This window comes from Podarcis melisellensis (genome assembly GCF_964234715.1).
Source record: "Podarcis melisellensis genome assembly, chromosome: 5".
Taxonomy (NCBI): domain Eukaryota; kingdom Metazoa; phylum Chordata; class Lepidosauria; order Squamata; family Lacertidae; genus Podarcis; species Podarcis melisellensis.
This window is the reverse complement of record NC_138537.1, coordinates 56,846,658-56,863,131: the sequence shown is the minus strand read 5'-3', so window position 1 is coordinate 56,863,131 and position 16,474 is coordinate 56,846,658. Positions and strand designations below refer to the sequence as shown.

Below are 16,474 nucleotides of genomic sequence, written 5' to 3'. Positions count from 1 at the left end.
AAGACCCTCTGCTTGGTTTCTGCCTGTTGCCCCCAGCAATATTGCTTCAAATAAAGACAGATCTTTGCAACCCTGAAATAATTCCCAAAGACTGGTTTTCTTCCACACCATCCCTGTGCTAGTATTTTCAATTTATGGGGAATGCAATCATTTTTTAAAATTATAAAATGCTATCAACCAATGTATGCTTTAATACCTGCTGTTGGCTTTTAAGGAAATATTTGAATAACCTCTTCCATCAGAGATGTGGAGGAAGAAAGTCTTCTTTTTCCTTTTCTTTTCTTTTACAATTTAGGTCTCTACATTTGCTAGCTATAGCCCACTCTTTCATCTAGTGCGATATGTTCTGCTGTTTACTGCATCAGGTTTTACTGCAGACAATAAAAAGTTTTTGAACTTTCATGTCAGTACTGCTTTAGTATATATTCGACATATCCTGGGAACTAACTCAAGACACACAGTAAAAAGAAGAAAAAATGTTTGTTTTATCCACATTACTTGGGCTAGAGCTTGATCCATACGATGTTGCTTTAGAGTTCTGTGCATGCCCAAAGGCACCATATCTTTGCCATTGCTTTATAGATTCCTGAGCCCTGCTGGGTTAGGTCTTATCTTGGAATAGCCTGGCTGAAATTAAAGTGTTAAAGTTTGACCAGTTTAGACAGCTCTTTTTGTTATTTTGTTATTTGAGAGTAGCCCAGGCTTTGAAGTGAAAACAGAGCCTTTGTTCAAATTAAGGTCTGGACCAGCACCACCCCACCCCACCCCCACTACAATGTTAATGAAGAATGCCAGTGGGGAGTTTTTATATTTACTGTCTCTGCCCTGTTAGCATCAAATGACAATTTGCTAATAGCAGCTGTGGTGGTGTGGCATGAGTTTTGTTTGGAATGTGATAGAGAAAGGAAGGGTTAAATCTCCATAGCCCTGATCCTGTTTGGGGTCCTACATACGTGTCATTTCAGATACATATGTACTGGTAACTTTGACACATTTAGTGCTTCCTGTAGTTTGGCTCTTGACCTGCAATTCCGAATTTCTTTTCTTGACACATGAACCTAAGATGTATACAACTTGGACTAAGCAAGCTGCCTCACTTGCTTAAAGTGACTGGTTTTACAGGCTTGGAAATCCTACCCATCTGGTACTGATGACTTCATAGCAAGACTCCTAGTGTTGCCATCTCAAATGTCAGTTGTTCCCAAAAATTGCTGACAAGGAAGCCCAGAATACCACAGTTCCCTTAATGCCTTAGTTCCTCCCAGTCGTAGCTTCTATTATGTCAGCTTTTCTGTTTCTGGATTTCTTTGCTACTGTTAGGACTTGTGCTTAAAATCAAATAAAAAAATCCTACAAAAGTTAAGAAATCAACAAAGTAAAAAATAATAATAAAGCAGTTTGTGAGGAGATAGCAATAGCATTGTCTGGTCTGAGAAACATTGCTTCTGTGCATGCACAAAGTACTACTAAACAGTTGGATTTTCAGATGGCAACAGACTTCACACTTTCCTCAACTGCCAGCATATTATTATTTTCTTTTTATAAATGAAGCCTCTTCATCACAACCAGTAATAAACATAAACTTTCAGGATTTTATTATTATTATTATTAAATTAAAACATGCCCCCATACAAACACCCATGGAGGTGAACTTCACCCTCAAGTAACTCAGTGATTGAATGGAGTCATCCAGGCCCCAGTAAAACAAGAGAGTGTGTAAAGCCACATAAATAACAAACAAAAGTCCAGAGAGACAAAGAAATCCTGATAACAGGATTTCCTGAGGAAACTGAGCGAAAACAGGGAAAGGCACAGAGAGATGTTGTATTTCTTGCTTTGTACAGTGCAGGACAACATTCATTTGCTACCCTGGGCTCCTTCAGGAGGGAGGGCTGGATATAATTTCAACAAATAATAAATAATTCAGCCAAACAAAGTGGAAAAGTTGCCTCACAACTACCCAACCAATCAGAGCACCCTTTACCTCAGCGCACACTAGGCCATTCCGACTGATTGCTAAGCCACACATCCTTCCATCCCCCTCTCAGCTAGTTGATTTTAATGTAACTAATTTTTAAGTCACACCTGAAATCATCTCTGCTGTTATGCTTGCAACAGTGGGATTGTCAGTGCCCTGAAGCCCTGGCCTACCTAGCAGCAAGTGAGTATATCAAGTCCAAAGTCCTGGGATCAAGCCACACAAGCAAAGCTCAGGAAACACAATCCAGAGTCACTCCAAGTAACCAAGTCCCACACTCAGGATACAGTCCAGAGTCAAACCTAAAGCCCAGTCCCGTAGAGGTCGAGGAACATCCAAGCTCCATCAACATGAGCAATTGAGCAGACCCAGCACCTCAGCTCTGCTTCCCTTTCACACCAGGTATGTTGTTTGCTGCATCTGGGCTTGATGAGGCAGGTGACCCTCACCTGTTCTGAGCCTACTCCAGCTGAGGAATCGCAAACCTCCTCCCAAAGCTAGTGAGCCCCACCTGGCCAGCTAGGGACTGGGCTATGGGGCCCTGCCTGCCTTGGTCTCCTACAGTGCGGATCCCTTATGCCTCAGAGCCAATGCCTTCTCTTCTTCTACTTCCATGGTTCATTTTACATATCCTATGTTCCTGCATATTTTAATAGCACATTCAAGGCAGCGGGGCAATTTACATCAGGTAAATGGTACAGGGAGAAAGGATTAACCCTCTCATGCAACAAAATGGCTCCAAGCAAATTTGGACCTCTCATCCTCATGATTGCTTTTACATTAAAAATAACAATAATGACAGGCAATCCAGTAACATACTTCCTGTATCTCATTTGGTTTGGACTTCAGAAATTGATGCCTCTCGGGCATGCAAGATTTGAAGTGCCCACACAACGTCACTGGAATAAAAATGTCAGCCTGTATCCTCCTTCCCATTTAACACAGACTGAACCTCTTGGGGAAATCCAATAACTAAGATAAAACATGTTTCTAATGACCCGTTTGCGATAACTCAGTGTACTGTTTGCAAATTAACACACTCACCCATAAGCACCCAGAGAGTAGCATTTCCTATATGTTTTTGAAAGTTGTTTGTTCACTACGTATTTGGACACCTCTTAAGATACTGAAGAAAGAAAATGCCCACCTCCCCAAATTGGTTGGTACGCCCCTCCCAGTTCTCTTGCATGCAGATGATGCAGTGCTAATTTCCTTCTCCTGTGTGGGCCTAAGAAAACTTCTAAGATCTCTCACAGCCTATTGCAAAGCTGAACAATTAACAACCAACTATACTAAATCTAAAATTTATGGTGTTCTCTAAAAAAAGAATGAGATACAAATGGAGAATTGACCATCGATCCATTGAACAGGTATCGTCATTTAAATACCTAGACATAACTTTTCAGGAACAGAGCTCATGGCATTACCACGTTAAAAATACTATTGAAAATGCCCAAAGGTCTACCAAAGCTATTACAAGGTTTTTCTATGGGAAAGGAGACCAATATATTATGGCAGCCTCCCAGGTCTTTGCTGCAAAAGTATTAACACAACTGACATATGGCTCCCAGATTTGCAACTTCCTAAATCTTGCTCCCCTAGAATCCTTCCAAACTAAGTTTTATTGCTGCCTGTTAGGGATTCCTTCCTGCGTATCCAATATAGCTGTCCGCTTGGAGGTGGGGCAAATCCCCGTTAATGCTTGGATATGGATCCTGAAGATCCATTATTAGTTAAAACTTATTTTTTTCCCCATTAGGTCGGCTCCCTTAACCCTACTGGATTCCTACCAATCCAAATGGAAAGCTACTCTGCACGAAAAGCTAAGAGGCTTGGGGTTCTCCCCACAGGCCCTGATAGCTGTAGGTTATGAGAAAGCTAGAGCAAATTTGGGATGTGGAACTACCAACAAATTTGGGATGTGGAACTACAATGCGATGTGAGCGAGATGAATAAACACCCAGCTATAAAAGACAACGGGAGAGGGTTTACCCCAGCAATATATTTGTCAAAATTACAAATACCCAAATACAGACGGTTGTTCACCCTCGCGAGATTCAACGTGCTGCCATCTGCCTTATTGCAGGGCAGATTCGAGGGTAAACCATATGCGGAATGCATCTGTCCCTGCGGCTTGATGCCTTGTTACGATGTAGTTTCTACGGGGACATATGCTCAGCATTTTTCACCCCTGCTATGCAAAAATCTTCAAATGGGTCCAAACTCCAATATTTAAAATCTCTGGTAGAGGACAAAAATCCAGAGATCACGTTAGTAAAGGTAAAGGGACCCCTGACCATTAGGTCCAGTAGTGACCTACTCTGGGATTGCGGCGCCATCTTGCTTATTGGCTGAGGGAGCCAACGTACAGCTTCCGGGTCATGCGGCCAGCATGACTAAGCCACTTCTGGCGAACCAGAGTAGTGCACGGAAACGCCGTTTACCTTCCTGCCGGAACGGTACCTATTTATCTACTTGCACTTTGACGTCCTTTTGAACTGCTAGGTTGGCAGGAGCAAGGACAGAGCAATGGGAGCTCACCCTGTTGCGGGGATTCGAACCGCTGACCTTCTGATCAGCAAGTTCTAGGCTCTGTGGTTTAACCCACAGCGCCACCCACGTCCCTGGTGGCCAAATTCTGTGCGATTGCTATAAAACTTAGGGAACAAGTTGTGATATCATCATGATTAAGGTTTTTAATGACAACTTCAGGTTATATTTTAGTGAGTAAGATCTAATTTATATATTTTAATTGCTGCTATATCTGTACTGTCCCTGTTATACCGAACTGCATATTTAAATGTATCCCTATTGTGTTTCATGATTTCCCTGATACTGTATTGTATGTGAGCTGAAACTGGTCTGTGACCGAAATAATATATTCATTCATTCATAACCAAATTTTGCATGATGGTTCCTGAGATCAAGTAGCAGGCTTTTGTGTATGATATGATTGGGTGCCCCGTTGAATGAAGATAGCACCCCAAATCTTTCAAATCCATGCTGATTTCAATCACTGTTTTCAAAAGTGCACTGGTTTTTGTTTTGTTTTTTTGTTTTTGTTTTTTGGTTTCTTAGAATTCCCAAGCAAAGTTGGGTATGAGGCTGTTTTTTAAAAAATACTGAGTATAAGAGAAATTGGCAACAATGTCCAGGAAACTCAAGTGTTAGGACCACACGGTTTTATAGTTTGGAGAGCACTTTTGCCTAGCTGGCATGTAGCATTAAGCCAAACCATGATTTAACATGATTTAAGCCTGCATTTTCCCAGAGCGAAGATAGTGACTACAGCGCTCCTCTCCTGCTGTTGCCACAACATCCAAGGCCAAACCTAGCATTATGTCCATACCTGGTCTCATAGTTGAGCTCATTCCAGACAAACTGTAGATAAGGTTTGTTCATAGTTTGTCTGCGAAAGATATACCAAACAAAATGCTAAGTCAAATCATGGCTTAACTCACAGCAGTCCAGGACTGGAGGAGTCAAGGGGCTGCAATGCAATATTCTTTCCCCAAGCCTACATGTTTTCTCCGTCACACGAAGCCATGGTTTGGCCTGTTGTTACATTGCATGTGAACTGGATCTTTGTGTCTCACCACATTTCCCAAAGGGCCAAGAGGGATTGTGTAGGCTGCAGAGAAAGTGGCAGGTTTGCTAGAGAAGTAATTAGTTTTTTTCTTATGCTTGAGACATTTTCACTAGGAGCCCAATCATATTTAAAATACTTGGATAGTACTGCACCTTACTGTTTAATCATCTGAATCCTGAACGCAGTGGCATGTGAACAAACCTCTAACACATAGTTCTCAAACCTTATATGCTTCTTAAACCTTTTATGTCAATGAGACTGGAATAAGTAGCTTGGAGGACTGCAGCCATGTCTCTTATTAAATCACCTACACCCTTGAAAAACTTGCCCACAGTCATTATTTGTCTTTTGCAAAATCAATTCTGCTTCTCAAGGCCAAGTGATTGCCATCATGTTAAATCATTATGATAATTTACATCCTTGATAGCAAAAAGTAGGAGAAAGATGTGCAGCCTGCTGTTGTGCACATTTACTTGAAATAAGTTCCATTTAGTTCATTAAGACTCTTCATGTCTAAGTTACCATCATAGGACTGTGGCTGTTGGTTGTTGCTGGGGTGTTTTGTTATTGTTGTTGTTGTTGTGATCCAGGTAGGAGACATACATGCACATTGATTTTCCACTGGATGCTGAGCATCTACATGGCTGTTGTATGTACATAAACAGTTGTTCAATTCACCCATCAGAGCTGCAGCTACGTAGTGTGCCTTTGGGACCAAACTATGCCGCAGGGAGATACGAGATACATGACTGGGTTTCCTGGTGTTTTACTTGCAAACAGTGCAGAAGGCTCTAACTTAGACTGGACCAGTGGTGCTGTGGCAGATACTTAACCCTCTTGCATCATGCCACCAAGCCATTTACCAAATCTAAATCCTATTTCTTGCCAAAGCTGGTGTTAGCTCTGTGGTGGTAAAAATAGAGATCTATTTATTGTCCAGAGGATGAAAGCAGCATTAGAGAAGGGAGATTTTTATTGGCAAATGACATGTGAGAGCAAATTAAACTCCCTCCCTAGCAATGTTGCTATGATTCAAATAGCCATCCCACCCCAGGCAATTGTCTTTATGAGACCTGATCACAGATTTCTCATGGCAGATAGCAACTAAACAATGCTGACCAGCTGTTGCAGGAGGTTGCGACCGTAGGAGTGGGACAGAATTTAGTTTGCTGCATTTAAAAGTGAACCTACCTAATTCTCACTTTCCGAAACAATGCACAAACTTAAACAATCCTTCAAAATATACACACCTCTGAGTTTTGCACTGCTGTTCTGCAGTCTACTAAAGTGTACAAAAATGCATTTACTGAGGCAAAATGTATGCCTACAGGTACATATGTGAGTGAAAGTTGCATGCAAAAATGCATTAGGATAAATTGTTTTTCAAAAATGTATATACAGCGGTATATACAGGTTACGAACTTAATTCGTTCTGGAGGTCCGTTCTTAACCTGAAACCGTTCTGAGGTACCACTTTAGCTAATGGGGCCTCCCGCTGCCGGCGTGCGATTTCTGTTCTCATCCTAAGGTAAGTTCTTAACCCGAGGTACTACTTCCGGGTTAGCAGAATCTGTAATCCGAAGTGTTTATAACCCGAAGTGTTTGTAACCCAGGGTACCACTGTATTAGGCAAAATTTCATACATCAGGAGAAATGTGCACTAAAATGTTGACAAATTTGCATGAGGACTTTAAAATAGCCAACTTATGTGGAAATGTGGAGGACTGAATGGAAGACTGGAAAAATGAGAAATCAAGACAAACTGAAACAAACGGATTTTCCTATCCTTAGTTGTGGATTTAGTTCCCCTTCTCTGCTCCCTGTTGAACTGCTTATTGGTGGTCTGTAGAGCACTACACTACCGTAGAGCACAGCTGATAGGCCATCTTCTATAAGAACAATAAGCAGAACGCAACACCTTCCATTGTTATTGTCTGGATGGCTTTTAAAATATCCACTATGGCGGCTCTTAATCCCACTGTTTTGTTTTGTCCTAGCAATAAGAAACTGCTGTGCCCAAGGGAACTCCAGCCTATGAGTTCTGCTTCTGATTGAAGAAGGCTATTTGAATCTCCCTTTTCTTTGAAGAAGGCAACCTAGAACAGGAACTGACTCACCTGCAATGTTGTATGTATAAAGAAAAATGTCCAGGAAATAAAGAAAATAACTATCATCACTGCCCCAAAGGGAATCAAATTACAAATTCATGACTTCACTGTAATCTGTTTTATTGCTGCTGAATGCTTTATTGGATCTGTGCAACCCCCTGCAGATAAGCTCAGAAACACGGCATAACCTACGGCAGAACATCTTTCATGGCTGTAAATGTTAATCTCATTATAAGGAGATTAACAATTCACAGACATGAAATTCTGGAATCATGTGCCCGTGGTTTCCCCCCCTCTTTTCTTTCTGAAGAGTTTATTCTTTAAATACCTAAATGCACATCATCTACTGCATATCTAAATGCACCACACACAAGAAAAATCAATTAATTCCTTAGGCATTAAATGAGAGTGATTGGAGCTCATTTATGTTGATTATCTACAAAACAGCTGCAATTGCTAACAATACAATTGTTTTATGATAACATTAACAACCAGTTCCTGAGAAATTTAGGGCTTGGCCAGGCAGAAGCAGTAATGTGCTTGGCTCATTCTTCCTCCATTTCTTTTCCTGGAAGAAGCGACCTACCCCAAGGTTGTTTAGCCATTGCAAAGGAGAGACACTTTGATAACAATCCCAGTGATGCTAATGTCACAAAACCCCAAAGGGTTCAAACACTAGTTTTAGGCATACTTACTTGGCAGTAAGCTTCTTAAAATCACTGCAAGTTTTTTCAGTGTAAATGTGTTTAAGACTTGGGGTTTGGTCATATTACTTTCCAGATATCCTTACAATTCACATTGATCAGAGATGGCTAAAGGAAGAAAAGATTAATATAGAATAGGATGGGGAGGGCAAATTATATACAGCAGTAGTGGGGGACTTCTGATTGCAGTCCTTCGGCTATGACGACCTGTAGGCTATGACTACTTGTCAGTCACCTGGCATCATATGACATCAAGGTGCAAGATAGGTTAAAGCTATGCTTCCAATGGAACAACCAGTGGCCCAGATGGCCAGCTGCTTTGCTCCAGCCAGAATCTTCATAGACAGAACTCTATACTATAGCTGTATTGTAAGAACAGCAATTTAAGAGCTCGCTTTCTTGAACTCGCTTTCCCCCTCCTCCCTCCCATTCCTCCTTCCTCATGTGTCATGTCTTTTTAGCCTGTAAACCTGATGAGAGGGACCCTCTTACTACTGATTTTTATAATCTACTCTAAAAGCCTTCTAAGCTAAAAGACAGGTTATAGATGCCTTATATAAATAAAAGAAATAAAGTTCCATGAGAGAGGGAAACATCTATCTCTGTACATATCACCCTAGACTGAGCTTGGAAATGTACAGGAAGTTTGTACAGAACCAGAGCATTATGCTCCAGCCAACCAACCTTTTCCAAAGGCCTGATGGGAAGGAACTGTATGCTAGGATACTGCCCCAAATTTCATCACGTGAAATGTAACGGTCTCGCCACTTTCCAAGTTAACAGGGTTGCAAATAGATGTTTTTTTCTGGAAACATTTAACATGGAAATGAGTGCTAAACTGCCAATAGATTCCACTAGCCTTTCAGAAATGGATCCTATGCCATGTGAAGGATCACATAAGACATGGAAATCATCAGCTAAGGACTCGCCAGGAAAACAGAATAAAGTGCTGCCTCAGTGCAGCCCAAGGATATTTGACTGCCATTGACATTACAATCCTTTTGGTACAATGTTAATACATTATTATCTGCCCAGGCATCTTAAATTGGTTTCATTGCCTCTGCATGGGTTATAGTTGGTTTTTTTGTATTCCAGTTTTATTGAATTATGAAGAATGCATGATGTGATATATTATTAATTTATTATTAATTTTATTTTATTAATTTATATAAAAATAGTACACCGCTGTGGAATCCACCAGGATATAGGGTGGGCTTAGAAATCTTTAAAATAAATAATAATTAATAACCTTATTTTGTTAATTACAAACGACTATCAGTGGTGTCTGCAATCCTGTACTCTTATCAGTTACTCTAGATTTTTTACAAATATTTTTTGTACATTACAGGTTCTGAGGATCATTAAAACTATTCGGATTCAGGAGTTTGGGGCTGAAACAATCCAAGCTTCTAGTCTGGGACACCTTGTTTTAAGGACGTGTTGCTTTTATGTGAACTAAAAGAGCTACTTTGAAACCAGAGGTCAATTTTCAGTTACTTGATAGCCGCTGAACAATGAGGCCAGACTGCAAGTGAGCAGATGAAATTGAGAACGTTTCAGGATCTGAAGGGTCTTCCTGGAACAGCATAATAAGGCTGCAACCCAGGCCTTTTACATTACACATTCGCTTTCATGGTTTGGGATTTAACAGACCTCCACAGTTTGGAAACGTTTTCTGAGGAATGAAAGTTTTGAACAGCAGCGGCTTTTTAAGCAGCCTTTCAACACCCAAGGAAGAGAACAAAGCCATGTCTGTTCAAGCAGCAGACCTCATTAATGGCGAGACCCACAGTAGCTCACACTGTTCGGAAAACAGTGCCTGTGACAAGAAGTATCTCTCTGGAGGTGTGGTCAAGAGGTGCCAGGTAAAAATCTTTTGCGTTGGAGTGAAAGAGCATGTGATGATCAAGGATGCCGTGGGGACTCACTGGCTTCCCAAGCAGAGCAGAGCCCAGCGACGCTTCATTTCTACCTGGAAGGGGCTGCAAGGAACGGACAGGAATACAAAGCATGATGTAAGTCCAAAACAAATGCTACTGCTATGGTTTACGCAACACGTTTCAGCCACGTTTCAGGCTATAGAAATGTAGTCATGCTGGTAGACAATCTGTTGTCTGGGTTTAATAAATGTGGTGCCCACCACAACTGGAAGTTGAACAAGGAAAGCATAACAACGCTCCCCTAGGCCAAGGGTGGACTACAATTCCCATCATCCTTAGCTAGCAGGACCAGTGATCAAGGATGATGGAAGCTGTAGTCTAAAAACAGCTGGAGACCGAAGTTTGGGAAACCCTGATCTAGGTGGTATTGTACACCAGCTCACATCACCCTCAGCTGGCATGACCAATGGTCAGGGATGATAGAAGTTATATTCCAGCAAAATCTGGAAAGTCACATGTTTCTCATCCTTATCCTAGACCTATGCATTTGGTAGCATTGCCCATCAGATTCTGTTTGATTGTCTGTTAGGAATTCATGGCATAGCCTTGCAGTTTCTCCATTCCACTTGGACATAATCTTTGACCATGTCACTGCAGAGCGTCCTCAGCAGGCAGGTTTAGGCAATTTCTCTCTGGGGTTTAAATTCCAGATCACAACCTGCTTTATTTTTTTAAAGAAACCTGCTATATTTGGAGTTCATTGTCATCAATATACTAATGACACCCCACTTTGTTTCCTTTCCACCATTCCAGGAACAGCTGCTGAGTCTCTTAACCAATGTTTGAAGGTTGTGGGCTGGATAAGGGCAAGCAGACTGATGCTTAATCAAAATAGAATGGAGATAATGATATTTAGGGGTACAATTGACCTTAGGGACATGTATTTGCTTGTTTCAGATGGGCTCATGCCCCTTTTGAAAGACTGGGTTCAGAAGACCTCAATCTGGGTCTGCTGTGCAGGTTGTGTTTATAGTCAGGAACCAGGAATGTTTTTTCATTTATATCTGTACAGGCTACAGATAAGGCTCTTGTGTCCATCTTCCATTTTGTGGTAACTGCTCAAGGTTCCAGAAAATTGTATGACAGTATCAACTGGTGCAGAATTCAGTGGCATGCCTTCAGATGTGAATTGGACATAGGGAACAAATTTTATGTCATCTACACTAGTTAGCTGTTAGATATAGGGTTATAAGGTATAACTTAACTTGTAGGACGATAAAGTCCTAAATAGTCTGGACTTGATTTACTGAGAAAAAAAGTTTCCCCTTTCCAGCCTTTCTGCCCCTTCTTCTGTAAGATGAACTGTGCTTCAAAACTGTTCTTCTCAGGCAGTAACTGAGGGTTTGGTAGAGTGCATTTTCCATTCTAGTTTTGCAAATATGGAATGCTTTTCCAAGAGAGACTTGCCTAGTGCCAGCCTTGTGTTGTTTTAGGAGGACAGTAATGACCCTTTTTATCCTGCAGGTGATTTGGTAATTAGACAGTCCAGATAACTGCTATGCAATTCATTCCAGCTTTTTAATAATTTGCATTTGCTCTCGTTATGATCATATTTTATAAAATTGTGTTTTAATTGTCAGACCATTAGTCCATGTAGTTCAGTATTTTCTACACTAATTCTTCAGAGTTTCAGTCTTTCCCAGCCCTTCTTGGAGATGCCAGGAAGGGCTGTCAAGAAGGTGGTACAGGGTTATGCATGAACCAGACCCCAAGCCACCAGCCCACCCGGCCCCGACACTTGGTTTACATGTTTAAAGAAAGTAAGTCAACTGGGCATTTAGAAAGAAAGCTAGAAAGCAAAATGTGAAGGTAGCTGTTTAAGGTTTAATCCCTGATACTAAGCAATCAGTGAAAGGAATGTAGGGCATTTCCTGTAGTTTCCCTGCTGAGATTTGCTCTCCTCCAACAAAAACAGCTTGCAGTGAGAAGCTCCTGATCAGGTACACAAACAAAGCAAATGATGTGGAAATTAATGAGGAATAGGCGAGAGTGGAGTAAAGAAACTAATATTAAATGCATTACCACCAACCAGCAGACCAACCCAACCTAGAAGATGGGAGGGAAGTCTCCCCAAACAGCAGTAAAACCAAGAGAAGCTTGTTGCTGCTGCCAGTGGTGTAGCATGGGTTGTCAGCACCTGGGGCAAGGCAAGTAATTTGTGCCCCCTAACCCGTGGATTTGTGCCCCCTAACCCTAACCCCCAGATGTTGCGCCCGGTGCGGCTGGCCCCCCCTGCACCCCGCACGCTACGCCAATCTGATGCAAGATGGATGTTAGCTTTGTTGTGTACTGTACACTGGGGTACGTTTGTCTAAAGACTTTCCTCTGTGTCCACATGATTTCATCCACTCCCTAAGTATTCTGCCTTTATAGTATAAAACACAGTTGGCTGGCTTTGGTATGTTTGACTCCCTTCAAATAAATTCACCTTCCTTCCTGATGAGGAAAATTTGTGATATTGGTATGTCCCCAGCCCAGAGTAAAACAAGAGGCAGTTTTCATTGCTGTTGGGGCGGGTTTAGAAAGTCAGCATATTTTATTGAAGAAAACAGGTATTTTTGTCTGCATAGAATATGATGGTTAGAATAACGCTTTTGTGCAAAATGAAAGCACCCAGACGGAGTATGTACTTAAAGTGCTAATTGTACCTAAAGTACTACTTGTAAGGAAATTTAGAGGAAGTTCCATTAGAGGATAAAATCCTCAAACCACCTTTCTATGGAATAACCCTTTCGAAATAAGTGTGACAAACCATGGAATTATGCATTGCTTGAAGTCCCATTATTCTCTTTTTGTGAAGGCAGTCTTCTGTCTGGACAGATTCAGATTTTTAAAGTGGGGAGGAGGGGGAAGCAGCTGTTCCCACCTTTCCTTCACTGTGGTTTGTGTGCTCAAGCCCACCCACCCCAATTTCTTCTCTCCTGAAGAGATAAAAGATGCAGGGATAGGGACACAACTGTGTTGTTCCACTCCATTGCTCACTGACGGGTCTCTGAATCACACCACTTGTATGATTCTCCATATAAAAAATGTACTTCCTCATAGGAAATTAGGTGTCAGTAAGAAACGGAGATTGAACATTCCCTTCTGACATCCAGTTTTCTATATGGGGAGGTGGTGATGATTAAGTACATCCAATCATAAATCCCCTACCCAAAGCGGAACAGCTCCAGTTCAGGTTTAGGCTACAATACACACTTAGTGGGGTGGCAGGAGTGGCGGGAAATCCTATAGTAAAAAGTGCTTCTGAGTCAATGTGCATGAAATTGCTCTGCCAGCATCTCAAAGAAAACTAGATGTGACATGGAAGATCCATGAAAAGGACCTACCATTTATATAAATAAATAAATAAATAAATAAATAACAAGTGATAGTAGTGAAGCTGCATGCATGGGGTGGGACGGTGATTGGCAAATTTAGAGGGCTCCCAAAGCTGTTGTTTCCTCCACTGGGAAAAGAGACGCCTGCTTCATTAGGAAGTTGCACAAGTGAAAGTTTAAAAAGCCATTTTCCTCTCCCTCCATTGCACTATGGCCTTTGATCCCAATCAGGTCTTCTACATTTGTTTAAAATGTTCATGGTGAATTGTGTTCATAGATTTTGGGCATGTCATCTAATTTGACATTTCATCTGGTCCAGAGTCAAAATAGGCAATCAAACCCCAATTAGCAACCATTTCCATTTATTTTTGGAGGCTCTGTCAACACTTTCAATGACACTAGGAGTTACGTGGAAGTTTTAAGCATATGTAAACAATGTAAGATGTTTATGCCTATAGTATAATCTCTCAAGCAACATAATTTGCTTCATGTTTGAATGAGGTTATTACTGTTTCTTATAAATCCAATGTGCATGGTACAACGCAATGACAACAATGAGATTTTAAAGATTCAAGTGTCAAGGAGATAAACACATTACTCTGAACCATATTTGTACTCTGCTGCTCTTTCAAATAGGCAGGTGGTTGTCTTCCAGAAAGTAAACACACGTGAAATTTGATCACCTCTCCATTGTACATGGAATAAATTATGGAAGACACTGTAATAGGATAAGCTCCTATGTGGCTCTTGACTCTCATTCTCTGATCAATGCAATAAGCAGAATTTCAGAATTTTTGCAAGACGAAGTTGCACATTGATTCATTTACTGTGAAATTCAGCAGGCAGCCAAGACTTGTTCTTTAGATTTTTGCAAGAAACTAGGAAGTAATGTAGTCAGCATTAAATTAGATAATTCCTTTATTTCATCTCATGAATTTTCATCTTAAAATGAACTAAATTTAATTATAGGGATGAAATATTAAGAAAGGGATCCAGTCCATAAAATATGCAGTAAGAACTGCAACTAAGAGCTACAAGAATACTCTTGGTTCTATGAATGCCAGTTGTCTTATAAAATCAGTGTAGCATATGGAATATTAGCTAAATTTTAAATAATACTTTTGGTGAGCTTCAGAAGCTGAAGCAGCTATCTGAATCAATTTCTTAGGGATGAAGAAGTCTTTCTGAGTACTAAAAGGCATTATCCCTGGAATAAATTGCATATAGCTTATAGTGCACCCCTCCTAACATCACCCTTCACTACCTGTGCCACTTTATAAAAACCTGCCATTTGTCCATTTTGTTCCCTTTTACAGAAACACACAGCATAGTCTGGGCAGCTCAGTTGGTACAGCATGGTGCTGGTAATTCCAAGGTTGAAGCAGGTCTTATCCCCGTATGGGATAGCTGCATATTCCTGCATTGTAGGGGTTTGGACTAGATGATCCTCAGGGTCCCTTACAACTCTACAATTCTATGATTCTAGAAATCCCTTCACTTGAGGGGAAAGGTATGCCCCTTATATTCTTCTAAGCACACCAACACTTACCCCTAGAAGAATGTAATCTTGAAGATTTCCTACCCCTACTTTCCTCACTATTTATGCTGCGCTACTTAATTGTGAACTTTATTCTGTGTTAAACCTTCTCAAAGGCATTTCAAGGGTCATCAATAGTTTTCACTAGATCAGTCCTTTGAATAAATACAAACAACTCTTGAGATAAGATGAAGGAAGGAATTGTCATTTCACAATAACTGTGTTTTATTTGGAATATATATACTGTATTCCTTTTCCAGAAAATAAATATGGCTTAGGTCCCCACAGAGGAAACTTAGCAGGTACAAGTTCCACAAATTCTTCTGGGTTATGAGCCCAATCTGAATCTACAAGAGCCCATTATTTCCTCTACTGCAGCTGTCAGGTAAATGCCTATCAAAACTGCATGGAAGAGACTGTGAAGGCAACTGTTGCCTTGCAAGGAAGGCACTCACTGCTTATACAGCCAGAGAAGACTTCTTCAGCTGCCTTCAGCCACAAACCTCAATCACTTCAAACATATGTTTGTGTAGAAAAAGTGGTCCTTTAACTCTTTATAATAGTTTAAAAAATACAATTAGAGGATCATAATATCCTCTCTTTTTTCTTTTTTCTACCAGAAGGGTGCCCAAACTGTGGTCTACAGAGCACTGGTGGGCGGTGAACTTCATTCAGGTAGTCCACAGTGTGTCTGGCAAAAGATGTCTGAAAAGCATTCAGCATCTAGCACAGTGCATTACAACTGCTACAATAGTCAGGAAAAGAAATCATTAAGTGGCCTCAGCAATTTTCAAGCAGGGGGCAAAGTTTTGGAACCACTGATCTAGCAGTTTCTTAATGTTGTATGAACATACAGAGCTCTGCTGTCTTCACAAGCTGCCCATGTTAATTTCAAGAGAGGTTTCACAAGCAGTTCTTTGCACAAGCTGGCCTGCTGCCTTCATTGATGTTAATGGGGAGGGGAGCTGCATGTGCCAGAATTCCAGCTGTACATGAGCAAAGTGAGCTCCAGATTGAAGCATGTATGTTTTGCTCCATTTTGCATGCCCTGGGATCATTTTGAATGCTTTTTAATTATTGCTACTAAATAGGGGGCGCCATCGCTAAATCCCAATTTATGCAAATTAAAATGAAGTGGCCTGACAGAGAGAGAATGACACCTTGCTTGCAGAGATCATGCCGATGTGGAATTAATGTGAAAGAATTCCATTTTATCTCAGTTTGTATCCATTGGTGTTTGGCCTGCCCATTATTTAACATAAAACTATATTGGTTCATATAAATAAGCACCTCTCTCT

General features: G+C 40.9%; 1 long non-coding RNA gene across 2 annotated transcripts; it reads left to right on the top strand.

The window, feature by feature from the left end:
- Positions 1-722: 722 nt before the first annotated feature.
- On the top strand, positions 723-10,388 carry LOC309370774. 2 transcript variants are annotated; one of them, XR_014168680.1, is made up of 3 exons: positions 723-2,161; positions 7,565-7,694; positions 9,728-10,388. It is a non-coding gene; the product is annotated as an uncharacterized lncRNA (long non-coding RNA). The 2 variants fall into 2 exon arrangements; XR_014168681.1 differs by having other exon boundaries at positions 723-2,380.
- Positions 10,389-16,474: the final 6,086 nt, after the last annotated feature.